Consider the following 20,265-nt stretch of genomic DNA (forward strand, 5'->3'; position numbering starts at 1 on the left):
CGGCAGCGACCGGGATGGCAACATTCGTCGAGAACCCCAACAAAAACAATGAGACAAATCCTGGACTTCGGCTGTGAACATTCCCTACATGTCAAGTGAGAGCAGCTCAACGTGACAGCTAATTAAATCTAAGCATGGAAGAACTATTCTAGGCTTAGGACAGCCTAGTTAGCAGTGGTATAACTTTGAGGTTTGTTTGAGTTTGCTTGCAGTTGTTGCACGGGGCTACGCTTCGAAAATAAATAAATGCACAGACCCCTCATAAGATAGCAAACGAGGAAGTGACAATGGAGCGTGTGAGTGACCTCTGCCTTTCTTTCAAAGAAGAACGTTCAAAACGAGGAGCGGAAGTCGGCCTCAGGCAGTTGGGGACAATCACTCTCAGTGGACTAGTTGTGACACTACCCGCTAAACAAGTCCAAGCGAGCAATCTAACACGAGCTGGGCAATGTAGTCAAGAGACGCCATACCGGAGAGGTTCATGCCCGATGTTCTATGAGTGACTACCGGAGTACAAGTTGTTCTTGGGGACAAAGGTAGCCAGCCCAGGCACTACCCGCCAGGTCAGGCTCTGTACTCCCTCTTCGGCTGAGAACAAAGAGCCTGGCACTGGGAACTGTGCCTGCCTGTAACCCCATGTCATTGAACCCCTCAATTCATTGTCAATCATCCACCCCCGAAACAAATAAAGAAGCGTAACAACAGTGGAGGTGCGGGGTACTAACACAATGAAAAAAGAAAGAGTCCCGACGTGTAGGAAAACCATAAAAGACAAACTTGGTTACAAGTTTCGTGTGTAGTACGAGAGCAAAAAAAAAAAAGTGAGAATCTCCACAAGTGCTTCGACCGCCTGTTCCAGCTCTTCGAAAAGGAAAACGCTGCAAAGCAGTGACAGATGCCAGGGAAAGAGTTGTGTAGCCGTACCAAGCAGTTCGATTCCGACGATAGTGAACGAGTAGAGGGAGGTGGAGGAGGAAAAACCTTTATTGATGCTGGCTGTGCCAGATAGCCCTTATCCCCACCAGGCTGGTTGACATCCTTAGTCCGGGACGTCATTAGTCGAGGCCGCCACCCGAGCCCGCTGAACTAGAGTTCGCTGTTCCTCTAGTCTGGAGCTATTGAGTAGGGTCGTCTCCCAGTCCTCTTTGGTGGGGTTGGGAAAGGGGGTTAATTTTGGGTTCATTTGGCAGGCCCAGACCATATGGTAAGTGTTGGCCACTTTCCCACAGTACTGGCACTGCCTACTTGTTTTTGGGTCGTAATATTTTAGTATGGCTGGACCACGACCGGCTTTATAAATAGCGACCTGCGCATCCGCCACCAGCGCCGTGTCCGTGATTTTTTTTTGCTTGTTGTGTTATTTATAGTTTCCGCGAGCGCCGCTGCAAGCCGTGGCGCTGCTTTTAATCCTCACGTCTCCCATCCTCGCGACTGCGTATGCTGCCGGGCGAGGGTGATCGGCGCGTTTGCTTGTGCCACGGTCGTGGCTTGTGCATTTGCATGCACGTCTCTTGGTATTACCTCAACTATTAGCTATGGTTGAAAGAAGTTGGGCGAAGTAGTTACACGGTGCAACTTGCGCAATGGTTTATTGCTGCGTACCGCTCTGCAAATCAAGCGGGCGCACGGCCGCATCACGAGGAATATCGTTCCACGAGTTCTTGATCACGGATGTGCGGAACCTGTGGCTGAAGAACATTCATCGACAGGCCGAAGGTAAGCTGTGAAATCCGAAGTAATCTAAACAAACTCCTACGCATGTTTAGGAAGCGCCGGACCACGTTAGTCCTCGTGTTTCATACTTTCGATGCTTGCCATGATCGTGTGAGAACAGTACGATCTGCCTTTATTAGACGGTCGATTGCGTGCAGCGGCGACGCGCTGCATTACAATATTGAGTGTTTGGTTTCAGTTTCAGCTTGATTTCTACGCGTCTGTTGTGAGCGTAGCGAAAACCACATTTCATGTTGACACTTCGTTTTACAGGGCCAGGGAAACAGCCGTGGCTTCCGAACAACCGGAGCAAAGTCTGCAGCCTTCATTTCCGGCCAGAGGACTACAGGGAGTCCACCAAATACCGAAGGCTGAAACCCGATGCCGCCCCGACACTTTTTCCCGACTTTCCGACGTACCTGCAGCCGGCACCCAGTCAACCACGGCGGCTGGCGAAACGCAAGAGGGTCTCACTAGATTGCCCTAAGCAAGCTACCAAGCACAGACAAGAGCAGTTATTGTGCCGAAAGTCTGTACTATTATTGCAACATTAATCTGAGCTAATGTCTATTCATTTTGCAGTCATGATGTCCCATCCGATGATGGCATTCTTGCTGATACAGCAGACGATACAGCAGGCATCACAGCGCATGCAGAGGACTCAGTCAATGCACCGCAGACCTTGACACCTGAGCCAGACCCTCAGCCACCTTCGCAGACACCTCCACATGATCTAGTGCAAAGAACCTGCTCGTTTTCTTTTTTGCCCTCCACATCTGAGCCTGCTTTGAAAGAGACTCCCAGGCCTGTTTCGGTGCGGCCTAAGCCCACTAAAAGCACCCAAACAAGAATGTCACTTTCACGGATGGCACTGCTTCTTAAACAGGTCACAAGGCTGACAAGGAAGTGCCGGCTACTTGCAAGAAAGAAAAATGATTTGCAGGAGGAAGTTTCTGGACTGAAACGGGAGGCAAGAAAAGTAAATCTGGCTATGGAAAAAGCCAACCTCGTGCTACTTCAGGTATGACCAGCATTAGAAAATTACCTAACATTTGAACTTGTCCAGACAGATTTTAACAATTGCCAAATGCTTGCAGGAAAAAGTTGAACAGAATGAGCCAAAGGCACTTTTCATTCAAGAACAGCTGGCGTTTTTGGGTGTTAAGAAGGGCCGCTGGCGTGAGGAGACTATACGAAACTGCGTGCTTTGGCACTCAAAGTCTCCAGCTGCATACCGCCTAATACGGGAAAGTGGCCTCTTGGCACTACCCTGCCGCTCGACCTTGAAGCGGTACATAGGTGCCTGCACAGGGGAAGTGGTGTCTTCATTGATCAAACAGCGGCTGCATATGGAAGCAAAACTGCACTCTGAGAAGGTAACGTTAGCAATGGTACCTGGGAGACTTTATATTTCAGTGCTCACCTCTGCAGGCACGCTGTGGCTCGCTGGTCATGGACGAGATGTCTATAAAGGAAGCCACCATTTACCACAAACAGTCTGATGCTGTTCACGGCCTGGTGAACCTGGGGGGTGCGGAGGCAGACTATGGCCTGGAAAACGAGTTGGCAACCCACCTCCTGTGCTTCGTCTTTGTGGGATTGTCCACCCACTACAGGTATTGTAGTTATCGTTACAGCTACCATTGCATGTACACCAAATCATGAACATCTGAATCATGCCATTTAGCTGTCTGAATCTTGCCATTTGAACTATGACTGTCATTTCCCTTCGCAGGCTTCCGGTCGGTTATTACTTTACAAAGGCCCTGACTGGACAGCAGCTTGAGCATCTTGCTCTTAATGTGATGCAGTCTGTTGAAGATGCTGGCTTTCGAGTGGTTCGTCTTGTTGGAGACAATCACAAGTCGAACACGAAGTTTTTTTCAAGCTTGTCAGGGGGGCAGATACAGCCTGTTGTAGAGTAAGTGCAGGGATCTTATGAAGTCACATCTGATGTGCGTCTTTGCTGCAGATCTTATATCATAAATACGGAGTAATGTTTGCTTTCCATCAAATGTGCACAGGTTAAAGTTACTTGAATCTGAATTATTGGATATTTCTTTTTAGGCACCCACTTGATGCAGGTCGACCACTCTTCCTGTCATTTGACTACTGCCACATTATCAAGAACATCCGCTCACAGTTCCTGGATGCGAAGAAAATTTTCAGGAACCAGGAAAAGCTCATCCTTCCCGATTTCCTCAGGTAGTATCAAACATTTCTGTGCCTTATAATTTCTGTATTTGTTTTGGTAACACCTTGCTTTGCTGTAGGCTACTGCACAAGACCCAGGCAGGAAAGTCAAGGTGCATTCAAGCTGGTGAGGTGCCTAACGGAGAAACACCTAAGCCCCAGCAACTTTGAGAAGATGAACGTCAGGAGAGCTGTTGACATCTTCTCGGTGCAGGTGAATAGCTAATTGCATGCCGCATAACTCAGTGTGGTTGTACGGCTCTAACATTATGAAATGGCCGTAGAAATATTCGTTATTATGCGGAGGTAACGAGACTGGCCGAGTTTTGTTGCTTTAAGTCCATGTTTAAACAAATCTGATGCTCATTGCCTTGTTTAGGTCACCTCAGTCCTTAGGTTCCTCCAGCAGCACGGCCATCGCCTTGGCGCTAACGGGTTCCAAAACTGTTTGCCAACTTTGGAGTTCATGGAGGTGGTGCAAAAATGGTTTGCCTTGCACAACATCAAAAGCACGACATTGCACTGGACAAGTCGAGATGCCTTGAGGATGCCATTCTACAGTGCAGACGACGAAAGGTATGCCATGATCCGAAGGGTATTGCAGTTCCTTCGAACAAATTAAGCTGTACATTGTGATGTGACGATTATAAGTGTGTTTTCACTTTGCAGACTTTTGTAGCTGGAGAAAGAGTGCCTTCAGTACTTTGCCCAGTGGAAAGAGAGCACCTTGCACAAGAAGGAGTTCCTCTCTGAGGAGACCTATGAGGCACTCAGAGTTACAACGCTGTCTACGGTTTTGTGCACAAGGCACCTCCTGCAGCTTGGATTCTATTTCGTCTTGACGGGGAAATTCTCCAATGATGATGTGGAATCCCTTTTTTCAGCCATCAGACAGCTGAATGGCTCAAATGACCTTACTGATGCGTATGCAGCCCTGTCGGCCTTGCAGAAGATCTTGACGACAGGCATCATTCACTCCTCGGAGAGTGGAAATGTTGGAGGTGTCGTTGCCCCATTGGGTGAAGTGCCAGCCTTGCCTGTCGAGCCTGTCAAGCAAGCTGCTACTGGCACGGACATCCGGAAGCTCCTGCTGCCTCACCTAGCTACACTGGAACGCTACCCATGTATGTGCACAATCATTACGCAGCTTGAACTGAAACATAAGATTAAGTGAACAGTTACCGATAGAAAAAAGACAACACAAGAAAACAAAGTGACACCGTGATATAATTGTTTTCTAAACTGCTGTGCTGGAGGGAGCACCCACTTCACTTTCTTTCTCCCCACGGCGGACACCTTAGGCTATTAAATCTACTTATTCACCTTGTTCTTTTTCATAATTTTCGTAGGTCCTCCACAGCAGAGTCTGCGGTCCAGTACGTTGGCACTGATAGCCGGTTTCCTCGTCCGGGCCATTCAGGATAACATTGAATGCGAGGGCTGCCTGGTGAAGCTACAAGCTCCATCTTCCAGCTCCCCAACCACAGCCCTCATTGCTGGCATCGACTGGGGAGGCCTCTCCTATCCCACCTTACCATTGTGGGATTTGTCCACCACCTGGAGCAAGCTGCCTCCCGAGTGGCTTCCGTGCTTGTAAAGGGACCTCAGCCGCTCAAGAAGTTCTCGGCCGTCGTGTTACCTTCACTTCTGAAGAGCCCACTTTTTGATTGTGCCGAGGACAAAAGTGTGCCACACAAAACAAAGCTGGTCAGCGTAATTCTGCAGAAATTCATGAGGCCATTTTTGTCTAACACCGCCAATGGCCTCACAGTGTCCAACGCCAAGAAAAAGGCACTCAAAACGAAACCCACCTCGCGAAAGGTGCTGAAGGTCTAATTCTGAAGGCCAGACTGTCTCTAAATGTGCTCGTGATTCAGTGTGTCATTTAACGAATAAAACATTTGGCAAGTTGTGATCTATTGTTGCTCTAAGCTTGAATGCATGGATTAGATGAGTTGGGTGTGTCCTCATTTCGTCACACGTTCAAGTTTCCTTGAACTAATTCCGTAGTCCTTACGGTGCGCCTCGAAGCCCAAATGCAAGCACAGCGCGTAAAACCGAGAAAAAAAAAAAGCGTGTAATATTTGTTGGCGCTCCCGTCACCTGCATAAAACGCGATAAATCTGACGAGACGGCCAATGCAGGTACAACTACCGTAATACAGTTTAAAAGTTAGCGAGCTCATTGCACCAATCTGTGTGACCTGCGTATCAAACAAGCCACAATTGAAGGTGAAGTTGCGCAAGAACTCTCGAAAGGATAAAGTGACAAGTACGTACGCGCACAAAATGTAACAGCCGACCTAGCCTACTTGTTTTCCTGCACTTCGGAGTGCACCTCGCGGACCTGCTAAATATACCTCATTAGACAGAACCAGCATGGCACTGCATAACATTCTTTGACAATGTTGTCTAGGCTGCCAGGAAAAGCTAGCCCAGGTTGCGGGCCCGTGGAACAAGCCACCGTTACGAGTGCTGACGTTTCTACGTTTCCTCGAAGTTGGTTGGTTGGAAGTTGGTATATACTGTCTTGTTTCACGTCATGGTAGGCAGAACAAAAAACAAAACAGCTGATGTTTGCAAAGGCACGGGGTTTACACGATCTCGCGCGTTCCGCTGTCGTAGTAGCTGTAGCAGCCGACACGAAGTTGAGGATTAAACCCAGTGCCCCCTGGTGAGACGCGCCGTCAACATCGCGGCTTTTCTTGGACCGCGTAGCCCCGTAGGAGAAGGGCGCGTGGCAGGTCGCTATTTATAAAGCCGGTCGTGGGCTGGACAGAGCAGCGTATTTGTCTGTAGGCGCCGCAGGATGCGCTCCTCCGTTTTCGAGAGTCCCTTCGCTGGTGCGGGATACAAGCGGCGTTGCTCAATGTAGTATTTTTTGATTTCTCGAAACCGTGTCAAAGGTGTGGGACGTTCAGGTCTATCAGGGGAACGGGGAGCTTCCCGGGAAGTAAGCACGCGGGCCGCTGCATGTGCAGCCTCGTTACCCTGTAAACCCTGATGTCCCGGAGTCCATATAAGACGTTTTGGGGTAGGATCGCGGTTCCTGATGCTGAATTTTAAAAGTCTATTAGCCAATGGAGAGATTTCTCCTGCAAGATAGCTCTCGCAGGCTCTTCGGGAGTCTGTAACTATTTGTTTTGAGTTTGGATGGGATACTGCCAGTGAAATGGCCACCTCCTCCGCCTTACTTGAGCTTGTGGCTTTGAAAGTGAGGCCGTCCACCTGCGTTCCTTGATGTATTACCGCTGCCAAGTAGTATCCCCTAGGTGACGGCCCGGCCACATCGACGTACTAGACCCCATTACGGGAGCCAAGCCGTTGTTCAAGTGCCTCAGCGCGCGCTTGCCTTCTACCCTGGTGCGCCTCCCTGGTCATATTGCGGGGAAGCGGGGACACCCAGAGTTTTGTTCTACAAAGTTCAGTAATACGCTCCGCGTTTTCGATTTCGCATTCGTGCGCCGGATCAAAAGGCGGTCCAGTAGGCGCCGCCAGGGGGGCGTCTGCGTAAGACGCGTATATTGATTTGTGAGGTGGGCTTCTTGGAGCTCTTGTATAGAGTTAAAGACTCCCAATGCAGAGAGTTTCTGATTTGAAGTGCTGATGGGTAAATCAAGTGCACACTTAATTACTTTCCTAAGAATAGCATCGACTCTGTTCTCTTCGTGTTTAGTCATTCATAAGTACGGTATTGAATATAGAATCCTGCTAGTTACAAAAGCATTGGCGAGCCAAATCGCGTCCCTTCCTCGTAGCCCCCCGCGCTTGTTTGACACTCGGCGGATCATGTGCCCTACCTGTTCTCCAATTTTCCGTAGCTTGTCTAGCGTGGTACTGTTTTTTGTTCTGTTGTGAATCAGAAGGCCAAGGATTCGTAGTTCTGAAACCTCTCGTATTGTTGATCCTGATACCATCAAGTCCAGGGTCGTCCTATCTTTAATGTTTTCTCCGATATGCAGGAATTCAGATTTGGATGGAGCGCACTGCAACCCACACTGGGCCACATAGTTCTCCACAATGGAGGCGGCCTGCTGCAGGCGGTCTTCAATTTCTCCTAAACTGCCCCGATTCGTCCAGATTGTTATGTCATCGGCGTATATTGCATGATATATTCCTTCCACTACTGCCAATGCTTGCGGGAGCTTCATCAAGGCAATGTTGAATAGCAGCGGAGACAGGACAGCTCCTTGCGGGGTTCCCCGCGTCCCCATTTTGAATGGTCCATGTTCCTAGTCATCTATGCGAATGAACGCCAGTCTCTCAGAGAGGAAGTCTCTGATGTAGGCAAATATTTTCTTACCGCAATGGACACTACTCAAGTTTTTCAGGATGCTTTCATGTTTAACGTTGTCGAATACGCCTTTAAGGTCTAGTGCAAGGATCGCTCTGTCGTTGTGCGTCGAGGGAATGGGTTGGATAATGTCTCGTTTTAGTTGCAAGAGGATATCTTGCGCAGACGGGTGTGGCCTAAAGCCAAACATGGAATCTGCGAAATGCCCCTTGCTCTCGAGGTACGTGGCGAGACGGTCTCTAACCATCGTTTCCATCAATTTGCCGGCACATGAAGTTAATGATATAGGTCTGAGGTTGTCCGTGCCGATTTGCTTGCCTGGTTTGGGGATGAATGTGACAACTGCCGTTTTCCATTCAGTTGGCAGTGGTTGGCCATCCCAGATCGCGTTAATGTACTGCAATAGATGCCGATAAGAATTGTCTGACAGATTTGCTAACAGTTTTACCGTGATCATGTCTCGGCCCGGGGCAGTGCCCCTGCGCATTTTTTCAGTGCTGCTTTCAGATCGCACATTTCAAAAGGGGCATTGAGCTGACTGTTTTCTCTACCTGCGTATTCATATGCGTTCCTGTTGGGATCCGTGGTGCGACATAGATATCTAGCACACAAATCATCAGCCAGCTGGGAGTTGGTTCTCTGAAAACTGTGCAGGGCTCGACGGAGCTGCTTTTGCGCTTCTCCTCGGGTTTGGGCGGGTCCACGAGGGTTCGAAAAAGGCGCCATGCTTTCCTTGTATTCATTTCTTTAGCTATAACATTGCACCGTTCTATCCAATTGGATTTGTTCAGTTGTGCAGCATATTCATCCGCTTGCTTACTCAACTTGGCTATTCTAAGTTTAAGCTTGCGGTTGAATTTGTTTTTCCGCCAACGTTTAGTTAAGCTTCTGCGGGCGTCCCAAAGGTGGAGCAGGTACTTATCGACGGCGGGGGTGTCTTCCGTTGTCTTTATAGTTTTAAGACACTTGGAAATCACCAGTGGGTTCTTATCTGCTTCCTTAATCGCTTTATAAAACATTTCGTTGAAGACACATTGCCTAGATTTTGAAAAACTGTATACATTTAGAATGTACAAGCTAGGATCTCGTCTTTTATTGGGAAGGACTTTGACCATTGTGTATTCATGCGCCTCTGACAGATCAAGGTCTATCTGACAAGCGGTATACTCCTTGTGTACGAGAACACAGGTGGACGCACTTCCCTGAAATGAGTTGTAACCAGGCAATTTCGCCTGTAAGCCGGTTTCTTGTAGCGCCAAAACTGCAGGGGTAAAATGTTGATTCTGCAGGAAAAGGTTAAGAGTGGCCCTCTTTTTCCTATTTTTAAACTCCCTGCAGTTCCACTGGAAAATATCGAGTTGCTGTTGTTTGGAGCTTTTATTATTATGTTTAGAATTGCCTGCCATCATGAATTTATTATTGAGGAGGTGTCATTTTCGCCACTGCAGCCAGCGTGGGAGCCTGGAGAGGCGTGGGGGACTCAGTTTGGTTTGTTAACGACTGGGCAATGTTGCTCTCGGATTCAGAATTTGCCAGGTTACGATGAACAATTTTGCGTCGGGGTTGTTCTGTTGTCTTAATGCTAGTTTTGAGTTCGTCCAATTGGGGTGCGAGCCAATTTTGAATGGTTTGTAGTACACTGGCTGTGAGAATTTGCAAAACGCTTTGCTTGAGGTCTTGCATAGCGGCTTGAACCGATAGGTTCAGCTGCTGCGGAATAATGTCTTGTACTGTAAGCTTGGTTTGTTCTAGGATCATTTTGCTCTGCTCCTCAAGTTTAGCCTCTAGTCTGCTTAGTCGACCTTCTATGTCGTTCGAAGCACCTACTACAGTTTTAGACACACTAGTGTTACCCGATACGTCTGACTGAGTGTCCTGCTCATCGTCCGAGCAGTCGGAGGTGTGCATAGCCACGGGTTCCGACGGTGGTGGAGGAGTAGCAGCCTGCGACGCCTTCAGCGCCCGATTTTCGCGTTCCAGAGTTTCAATGCGTTTTTTCATGGCTTCCAATTGTTTTAAAATTTCAGGATTGGAGGGGGAGGCAGTGGTGGTGGTGGGAGACTTAGAGGAGACCCCTGCCCAATTGCTCACCTGTTTGGGCGGGTTTGCCAGTGGCGGGAAATCCTCGGCGCCAAAGGTAGACGGCCTCGACTTCTGTCCGGCTGGGGCTTTGATCGGCTTGGGCTTGTTATGCATGGGCTTCGCTTTTTCGTCACTCCTGAGAGCTGCCGAGGGCTCTTGCTTGTTTTTTAGTCCATGTTGCCGCTGTGTTAGAGCGGGCTTCCATGCCTTCCGGAATTTTCCGATGCACTGCGCTGAGCCGGTGAAATGGTTTTCACCGCATATAAGGCACTCGGGCTAACAATCGGGCTTCACTGGGCCCTCCAGAGCGAGTTTCACCTTCGCACCACAGTGAATGCACCGCTGATTGTCCAGATTGGGGCACGTATCCGGTCTGTGGCCCACCGTTCTACACCGGTAACATGCCGGAACCGTTTTCTTGTAGTAGCGCACTGGCACGTTTTCACAGCAGTAGTGAATGAATCTTGGAACGCGGCGTCCTTTGAAGGTCACCACTGCAACATTGGATGTTCCGAGTTTCCGCACATACAAAATTTCGCCGTCGATCCACTCGAGCTTGCGTCGAAGGGATTCCGAAGTTTCATTGTCTGCGACGGTGACGACACCCTTGCAGGTTTCTCCGGCTGATTTCAAATGTCCTTGAAATGGTACCTGGCGGTCCCCGATCGTCAGCGTGATGTCCCCGATGAGCTTCGAGGCCAGGCTTTCCGTTTTCACACTTACAACAACGATGTTTTGGTCCCACACCGGCCACACGGAGATACCAGCGTTCGTGGTGCTTCCAGTGAAGCGTTGCACTGCTGTGCCAATCCCGCCTGGGCCGAACGCAGCGTGCAGATCCATGGTTATTTTTGGTTTAAACACAATAACCAACTCGTCCGACCGGATTCGAGGCGTGTGTGTTGGCTTCCACGTCACCAGCTTCCACGGGGACTCAACGCAAGCTGCGGGTGTTGATCCTGTTTTGCGAGCCTGTGGCTGGGCGGCGGCCGTCGAGCCTCGGGGCTTCATTTTAGCGAGCTTTTCTTGCAGTTGGCGAACCATGATCTGAAGATATTCGTCTTCACCTGGTATGGGGTCTTCCCGTGTTTCTGCCACCTCGATGTCAACCCATTGCATCGTGCTGGGGTCGTAGCCTGTCTTCGTGGACACTGCCATGGCTGGGGAGCCCGGGCGTAAGCCTCGTCGGCGTTAGGCTTAGCCGGGCGTCGCGTGGTGTTCAACCAGTCGTAGATTGGCGGAAAATGGGCCTACCTGGATAAAATAGGTATCCAGAGGTTCCTGATGACTTCGCCGAAACGCTGAAACCAGTTTCTGGTAGATATTTGCCAAAAGTCCACAACATTCGTCGATTTCCGACGGAGCCGACATGGCATGCGTCTCGCGCGCGCTGAAACGCCGCGTCCCCAGTAGAGGGAAACGCCATGAACGGGCAGCCGTTCACATCACCTCCCATATTGCGGGCTAAAGGCGACAAAGATGTGGGTGACTGGCTGCACCTGTGCGAGCGCTACAGCCTGACACTGACATGGACCCATGCAGAGAAGGGTGACAACCTGATGTTCACACTGGAAGACACCATGGACCCATGCAGAGAAGGCTGACAACCTGGTGTTCGCACTAAAAGACACTGTGCAATGGTTGTATGTGAATGTGCTACGGAAAAATGCGCTTATAACATAGGAGGATTGGTGAAAGGCGCTGATGAAAAATTTTCTGGTAGACCATGTTCGAGAGGGCGCATACATGCAGCTGAAACGACGATAGCAGCAGGTTGAGGGAGACGCCACACGAATATGTCTGGCATCCTGCAGCTCTGTGCCTGTTTGAACTCCGAGATACCAGAGTCTGAGAAACTTCATTTCCTTGGAGGACTAAGGCTCAAGATGATGGTAGAGTGAGTGGTTATAACTAAAAAGCCCTGTAACATCTCAGGAATTTCTGCAGCATTTGCCGAGACTGACAAAGGCAGGAGCCATGCCAAGAAACGCCCTCACGGCAATGCCAAAGTATTCATTGCCACGGCAATACAAGGCGAGTACAATAGCGGTCTCCGTGGCAGGAGTCTGTGGGATGACAGTGTAAAAACACTTAACGAGCCATCTACTGTGCTGCACGCTCTGACCCGCCTAAGAAACACCCGACAAGTGCACGGTGGCGGCTCTCCGTGTAATGCAGAAAATGCTATGGTCCTCGACAGCAGCAGTTGACCGACTCTGGCAGGAAGATCACTGGTGCTTCCCCCGTCATACTTGAAGAAATCGGAACAGGCAAGTCATTTGCTTTCGCTGCGACCAACCTGGACGCAGCAAAAGGCAATGTCATGCGCCCATTGCTTCATCACTAAGTGATGACCATCGAGAAAACTTGTAGGCCCGGGTCATGATGTTCGAACCAGTGAACAATGGACTCTCATATGCGAGACCTTGCACCAGACACAACTAACGCACGTAGATTTTACATTACCTTAAACCCCTCTCAGAACCATGACACATAGGAGTCTTGTTAACTTTTTCACTGTCACTATCCTGGCAACAGTTGCATATCCACTGCTTTCCTTGAGCATAATGCCAGAATATGAAAACAGTATGCAGTCTGCAGGGCTGCTGAAGGAACAGTTCGACCAGAAGTTGCTATACTTTTCGTTGCTTAGTGGCAAATGGCACACATTGACTGGGCGCTTATAACGAGTGAATAGAAAATTGAACATACTTAGCCGCATCGTACCCACCTCTGCAGAATATACATGGTTGTAAACCACTAATAAAGTAAAGGTGTGTATTCTGGCATTACAATAATGAAGGCAGCTTTGTAAGAAACAGTCATTGGTGTTTGGCAAAAATGATAATCCTCTTATGATCCTACCACATTTTGGGACATGAAACAGCAGCAATAATTATAGAAATGGACAAGCTTGAGCCAAAAGAGAACCTCGACAGAGCAGCAGTGAACACCAGTTTTACGTACGGCTTCACGCAACCACCACTAAGGCATCGTACAGGAATGGCCACAAAACACTGCCAGCAAGTGCCAATGCTGCAGAAGCAGCAGCCCCAGTAGGCCAAGCCGCAGCACTTGTAAGCAATATTCTGTGAAAAGGTGGTTTTTATGCAGCTATTATCACCACCAAGTTGGGTGCCAGTACTGGGTGTACAAGGTCTAGCAGGTGAAGGCAATAATATGACAGGGTCATGCCATCAGTGCAGTAATATACTACCCCATGAAGTAGACAAGGAAGAATCTAACTTTGTGCGAGCTGTTGCTCAATCGTACCGTTTCGACAGCCTTGTCATTTAGGGTTGCCGAATGAACTGCCTCTTCTCAACCAATGTTTCCATGGCTTCTGTATCGGAAACACTGTTACATACAATTTTTTAGGCAAAGAAGTTTCCGTCATCCTTCTTAACATTACCATACATGAGGAGCCCCAAATAGCATCTGGTTACACTTATGTCTGAAACAGGCACCAAACTCGAACCTGTACTCATCTTTGGAACTGTAGTGCAGGCTATAAGTAAAACCAGAGCCACAACCAGCGATCGAACACTATGTGCAATGCTCACAACGCTGAGTCTGAAACGCAGCGTGCTACAATTGAACTCCAAGGATTGAGGTACCACGCTTGGTGCCTCCGTTCAACGACGTCAACAAGCAAACAGGTGGTTGCTGTGGGTGCGTCTCAACCTACTGATGGTACCTAAGGGATTGCCACAGGTCCTTACACAGGCAAGGACAGTTTTGCTGCCAAATATGTCAACGGCGTCTACTACGTCCAAGCATAGGCTCATTACGATCTCTCATGTGCTCATCCGTCTACTCCACAAGATCTACTCAAGAAGACTGTTGGAGGTTATGCCAGTGAATGTGAGGCAGAGAGCCTTCCTGCCGATTAACGGTTGTGCAAAAAATATATTACTATTGGCAACAATAATCAATGAGGCGAGACGAAACCTCTCCCCCATAACCATGACGTCTATAGACATCGCCAATGCTTTTGATAGGGTTGACCCCCCTGCAATTGTCCGAGCCCTGAGGCGAAAGGGGGTTGATAAGGATTTAGACTGGTACATCAACGATTTCTACAAGACGTCAACCACAGTCCTGATGTTGGAGAATGTGACTCTGCTGACTAGACCAGCTGCAAGAGTGAGACAGAGAGACCGTCTATCTGCACTCTTGTTTAACCTGGTAATGAAGGAATTCCTGGTATTGGTTGATAACTTGGCTTGCTCAGGTAGCAGTTGGAAGCCCTTCATGTATTATAAGTTTCATTTGTTTTACATTACATCATGGCATATATCGCCTACGTTAACAGCAGTTCCAGGTATGCTCACAGTCCAACAGTCAAGTCGAGCACATGGTGCGGACGGTAAGGAACTTTTCAAGAAGTCTGCGGACTGGCTCTTGGTCCTCCTGCAGTACCGTAACGCACCTGGCATCACCAGCTACTGCCTGCCCAGCTGCTGATGGGACGCAGACTCGGGACTCGCACCTCCCTGTGCGAACAGCTACACTGCTTCCCCAAGTCGCCTTGCGCTGCGGACTTCAACAGGCACCACATGGCCAAACAATGCTGCCAAAATCAAGATTTCGACTGTCGGCATGCTGTGAACGATTTAGGTCCCCTAGAGGAGGGGAAGAGTGTGGATTCTTGATGCAGAGTGTGCAGGCACGATGCTAAGCCCAGCGCAGGGTCCACGCTCCTATGTGGTACAGACGGACCCAGGAGCTCTCGTTCGCAACCGGACACAACTGGTTCCTTAGCAGCCTCAGTCATCGGGCGGGGGTGGGCATCTCGTTCCACAGCAGTCTCAGCCGTCTGTTTGCAGTGACGTCAGCAGCACCAGTCCACTGCCAAAATGACACCCAAGCCCGCTGCAAACTCCAACAGTGCCTGAGTGTAGCAGTCCATAAAATGCCACAGGTTGCCCAAACTACTCGTCCGAGACCACCAGCGTTGGGTGCGCGCACCCGGTCGGGATGTTGCGTTATGCCACCTGTGCAGCTAAACTTCTTGCAGTCTCCCGTGAGACAACATTATTAAGTTTATTACCTGGCAGTGAGGTATGGCTTGTATTTGTTTTATTCCAAAAGGGGGGATGTAGAGGTTGCGTAATATACATCAATTTAGATGTGTTCGTTCTGGGGCGCCCTCCATCAGAAATTGTACATAAAGCATGTTCTACGAATGAACAGTGGGGTATGCGGAGCCTGCGCCTCGTCACTGCGGCCCTTGGGCTTGGGTTTGTGTCCCTGGCGGCCTAGGCCCAAACGTGCCCACTGCAATGACCATTGACTGACACACCCATAACAGTGATTATGTACCTATAGCATATATCAATAAACAGTTACTCAGTTAACCCAACCGAAATTATTACAACCTCAGCCACAACTACAACATGGCATGCACCATGTTTCACACTCCTGGCAACAGGCTTTACAAAGCTGATCTTTCACAGAAGCCATCAAAAGAGCCAGCCGACAAAGATGAGAGAAAACTCAAAGCTGTGGTGTAGGAGTTCGAAGAGCTGATGCTTCAACAGCTTCTTCCTTCAATCTACCTGCTGATCAAAACCAGAGTGTGCATCCAGTCAGACCAAACATTCTCCAAGAGAGCAACTTTTCGCACTACGTTTGTCCTAACTGCGCATGGGCTGTCTTCCGACCTGAAACGTGTTGAGGTGGCGAGTGAAATTTCCCACGTTAACGGTCTGCTCTTCCAACGGTGACAACATAGTAAGACCACCAGACACCATGGTAGAAGTTTTCAAAAACCCTATTGTTATGAGTAAATGGGCATGAGGCACATGGCGAATATCTGCGAGTCGCGATGGTCCGAGGATCCACTAAACAGTATCCGATGGTGTGCTGCACTGCCACGTCCACACACACAATAGGTGGGTGAAGGGCTCGTAGCCTGCGACCCGAGCCATGATGAAAAAGCCACAGAGGAAGAGATAGCTCTGACCCACGAAGCGGTGAATCAACGAGAGCAGCGGTGACCAACCCGGGTCTGGAGGTAGCTGCTTGAAGGTGGCAGGAAGCAGCCGCTGGCCTGGATAGACGTCGCGATACGCTCACTGGACCTGCGGCACCTCTTCAAAACAGTTCCCCGGCCACCTGTCACTTTTCACCTTTTTAGGAGAATAGCTGCGACCCACATGGCAGTCCCCGGAACATCACATTGTTGGTTTGCCAAGATGGCAGATAGAAGGAGCCGAAAACATGACGAGGCCTAACCTGCCAAGTTCCACACCGCCAGGGTTGCGAGTACCCAAACCAAGCAGCTCACTCAAGGGAGGCTGACTAGCTACAACCGTCAGACCACTGCAAAGATTTCAAAGATGGGAGATTTCATCGTAGTTTCAGGTTGGCATCACCAACCGCAAGATATTCCATCAGCATGCGAGTGTATGTGCGGAGCTACAAAGAAGCCATTATAGCTACACTGGCGAAGGACTATAAAGCGAACGCAGAGTGCTGTTCTATTTTTGGTTTCTAGAAGACGATTGTGTGCACAATAAATTTTGTCACGAATTATTAGTTTCTATTGATAGTTTCCCCTCTTTTTTGATGAAGTGTGTCGTGCCACCACAAACTACCATCTTTTTCTTTAGCAAGCGCTCTTAAGATAATCGGAACATTTATACAGGCCCCTTGCGCACAACAAGGTGCCAAGCAAGGGCATAAAAAAGCATGTGGTGGCCAAGCATAGGGAAGCACACTAAAACCTTCGTCGACCGATGTCCAACTTGCCGGGAGCACAGAAAGCCAGAGTCCAAGCCCCTGCTTCGAACTCCATCGCCAGCCCACCCTTGGGACACCATCAGCGTCGACCTCTTCACGATGGAGGGGAAAGAGTACGTTGTAGTAGTGGGCTACTCTTGAATTTGGAGCAGATGAAGAGAACAACTACAAAAGACATTGTCTTACTTAGTCTTGGATAAATATTTGCAGTGTTAGGTGTTCTGAGGGCAATGTGCTCGACAATGGCCCACAGCTCACCTCTACAGAGGTCAAGGAACTAGTGCACCGTTGAGGCATCAGACCCACAACCTCAAGCCCTTACTATGCCCAGAGCAATGGTAAGACTTAGAGTGCCGTGCAGACAACAAAGCAGCTTCTCAGGAAGTCCTCAAACATAAGCAAAGCCCTGGTTGCTCATAGGGACTCACCCAGCGTGGAAGGGTTTTGACTAGGAGAACTAATAATGGGTCGTCACCTGAAAACTACAATAACAACCACCCCGACAATGCTAGCCACGAAGTAGAATGCCAGCGAGTTCAGAAAAAAAGCACAAAGTCAATAGAGTGTAAGTAAAAGCAACATACGACATCCGGCACAAAGAACAGAGCCCACGGTGCTTATTAACGGGCATAACTGTACACATCTTCACTGCAGCTCCATGTGAAGCGTGGTGACACAGTTAGCGCTGCAACTAAGGGCATACATTGTACAAACCGGCATTGCCTCCAAGACGTACGGCAGGACACCTACAACCTGTATAAGACGCGAGCTGCAAAGAAAGCGGGCATGTTAGCAAGAGACCAGAACGCCGGAACTTGCAGGACCCATTCGCCTTAGAAACGGGGGATGTCGTGGGCACCACCAAGAGCACTGCCCGAAATCTGTACGGCTGGCGGGATGAACCACAGACCGACGCAGCCGTAACAGCAATTATGTACCTACAGGACGTTACTCGGTTACCCAGACTGCAGTAACTACAATCACGGCCACAGCAGCTACGCTTGCAGACACTGCTCCGAGGCTCAGTCAAAACGTAGTCCTGAGGCTGGTGGTAACGCTGCCAAAAAAATGTGATTGTTCTATTTTGACAGATCTTCCATGACCATTCTACTTCTGGGTGCACTAATTGACAAAGATTGACAGGACCGGAACAATCATGACAGATCGTGGCAATAACATTATTTTCAATGTGACGCAATGATGAAGCAAGGAGATTTTTGACGTGAACTGCAAATGAGTAGAATTTCCTCGTTGCAGTGATTTAATTTTTGGCCTAGTGTATTTTTTTTCTTTGAATTCGAGCGGCAGCCAGCGTTTCCGGACCATTGCCCATCGTCTGTGTTTGGCCGCCAACACGCATGTTGTAAACACTGCGGCTGGGTGAACTCAAGGGCCGCTGACAGGTGCAAGTTTTGAAATTGTCATGTGTAGCATTATTTACATTTGTGCATTGGTATTAGACGTTAAGAAAAAGAAAATATTTTTCAGATCGATTATGAAGATGCTGAGCTAGCGCCTTTCGCGGTGACAGAACCAGCTTCCGCACCCCCTGAAAACGATGGGGAGGAGGAAAATGGCAAGAAAAGAAACTGCTTGGAGAGCTGTTAGCTTTGTGGCTCCACACCCTAGTTTTCATCCCACAGAAAGTGACCTGCGAGCGTCTTCAGGAGGACAGGACCATGCTGCAACAAACCACCTATCGTGCAGCAAACACGATCTGGGAATAGGACCCCAGGTGCTCCACAGTCAAGCAAGTCAGCAGAGACCGAGTTGAGGTGCTGGGCGCCATTCAAGACCGGATCGACTCCCCACACTTCCTCCCAACCCCCAGACGTCCTAGAAGAACTGCATGTCATCGCAGGTCACATCAGGTCAAACACTGACGTAAAACTGACCCCGTTCACATTCGAAAAGACGCGCACTGTCATCAACAAGCAAAGCGCAGCTGGAATGCTGGACGAGTGGTCTAACATGGAAGCCTTCCTAAACGACCAGAAGGCAAAAGAAATATGTGAAGAGGCCATGCAGAAACTCTACCGTGGCGAGAACGTTGTGGAGTACTACAACACCATCCACAACAAGGTAGAGTCCAAGGTGAGCGAAAACATCCGCCCACGCCTCATCAACTACGGCAGCATCGTCGCCCGCGTCTGCGACCACATGCTCTTCGGCCCGTTCGTCAAGTTCCACTACGGCGGAAACAAGACCTTCCAGCACGCATCTGGAAGCACCCCGATCGCTGAAATCGGCGACCGCATCAAGGGGAACTGGGACAGCTGGGCCAGAGAGTGTGTCGGCGAGGAGAATTTCCCACGTCACTGCGGACATTGGAGATTACCAGTCGCTGCTGTTGGAGACGCCTAACACTGGGACCACAGCCTCTACCCAGCCCTCACGGCTCTTGAAGCGGAGTTCGTCTCCACATTTTACGGCAAGGAGCATTGGACAGAAATCAAGACAGCCCTCGAACACGTCTGCTGGCCAATATGCTTCACACGACTGGGCTTCGTATTCAGCAACCCTGGTCAACGGATGAGCGGCCACGTTTTCACGTGAATGACCTCGTTCCTGAACGCGGTTCTCCATGAGTGGGCATGAAAGAAGACCCTCAACCTCGCACTCGACGCAAACCTGGATGACTACCTCACCTTTGAGTTTGACGGAGACGACAACTACCACATCTCCACATCCAGCGTCATTAACTTATTGAGAGTATTGGAACCGTGCGAGTTGTTCTCAAGGTACTTCAGCAAAGAGATGTTCTAGGAATCCACAGGCTGCACAAATCTGTATGCTCTGCAAAGCATAGGGATAATTCTGAAAGGAACGGCCCACGAAATGAAAACATTCTTTGGAATGTTTTCATTTCAAATAAATCAAAATAATAACCTGCAATTCATACTTCGAAAAACACACATGTGCAAGTTTTTGGAAAGGTATCCAGAGATTCTATTTATTGATGGAAGGTATAAAGTGAATATTGATGGCTATGTTGTTTGCTCTATATCAGTTCAAGATGGTAGTGGTCGTGAGGGACCTGTGTGTTAAGCCTTCTTACGAAACAAGATGACTGATATTGCTGAGCCTATGTTCCCAAAGTTTGTATATTTTATCCCATTTGTTGTCTACTTACAAAGTTGTGATGATTGATAAAGATCTGAATGAACAGTGCGTTTTAACCAAGATTCTTCCCAATTCTAACATATAACTGTGTACGTGCCATGTGTTGCACTGTTT

At 49.1% G+C, this 20,265-nt stretch overlaps 1 protein-coding gene and 1 non-coding gene across 8 annotated transcripts in view; one reads left to right on the forward strand and one right to left on the reverse strand.

The window, feature by feature from the left end:
- LOC119179773 (uncharacterized) overlaps nucleotides 1-20,265 on the reverse strand; it is a 252,867-nt gene that overhangs the window by 200,820 nt on the left and 31,782 nt on the right. For 2 of the 7 annotated variants that reach the window (XR_012884991.1, XR_012884990.1), the window contains exon 1: nucleotides 10,291-19,049. The exons of the other annotated variants lie outside the window; for them this stretch is intronic. The gene's annotated coding sequence lies outside the window, so the exon portion shown is untranslated. Of the gene's footprint in view, nucleotides 1-10,290; nucleotides 19,050-20,265 lie in introns of those variants that run through there. 7 annotated transcript variants of the gene reach the window in all.
- LOC119167271 (uncharacterized) lies at nucleotides 1,584-5,821 on the forward strand. Its single transcript, XR_012884773.1, has 11 exons — nucleotides 1,584-1,716; nucleotides 1,987-2,172; nucleotides 2,274-2,734; nucleotides 2,811-3,089; nucleotides 3,145-3,329; nucleotides 3,449-3,634; nucleotides 3,781-3,936; nucleotides 4,006-4,120; nucleotides 4,286-4,482; nucleotides 4,576-5,030; nucleotides 5,256-5,821. It is a non-coding gene; the product is annotated as an uncharacterized LOC119167271 (transcript).

Source organism: Rhipicephalus microplus, chromosome 7, assembly GCF_043290135.1.
Source record: "Rhipicephalus microplus isolate Deutch F79 chromosome 7, USDA_Rmic, whole genome shotgun sequence".
In the NCBI taxonomy this organism is placed as follows: domain Eukaryota; kingdom Metazoa; phylum Arthropoda; class Arachnida; order Ixodida; family Ixodidae; genus Rhipicephalus; species Rhipicephalus microplus.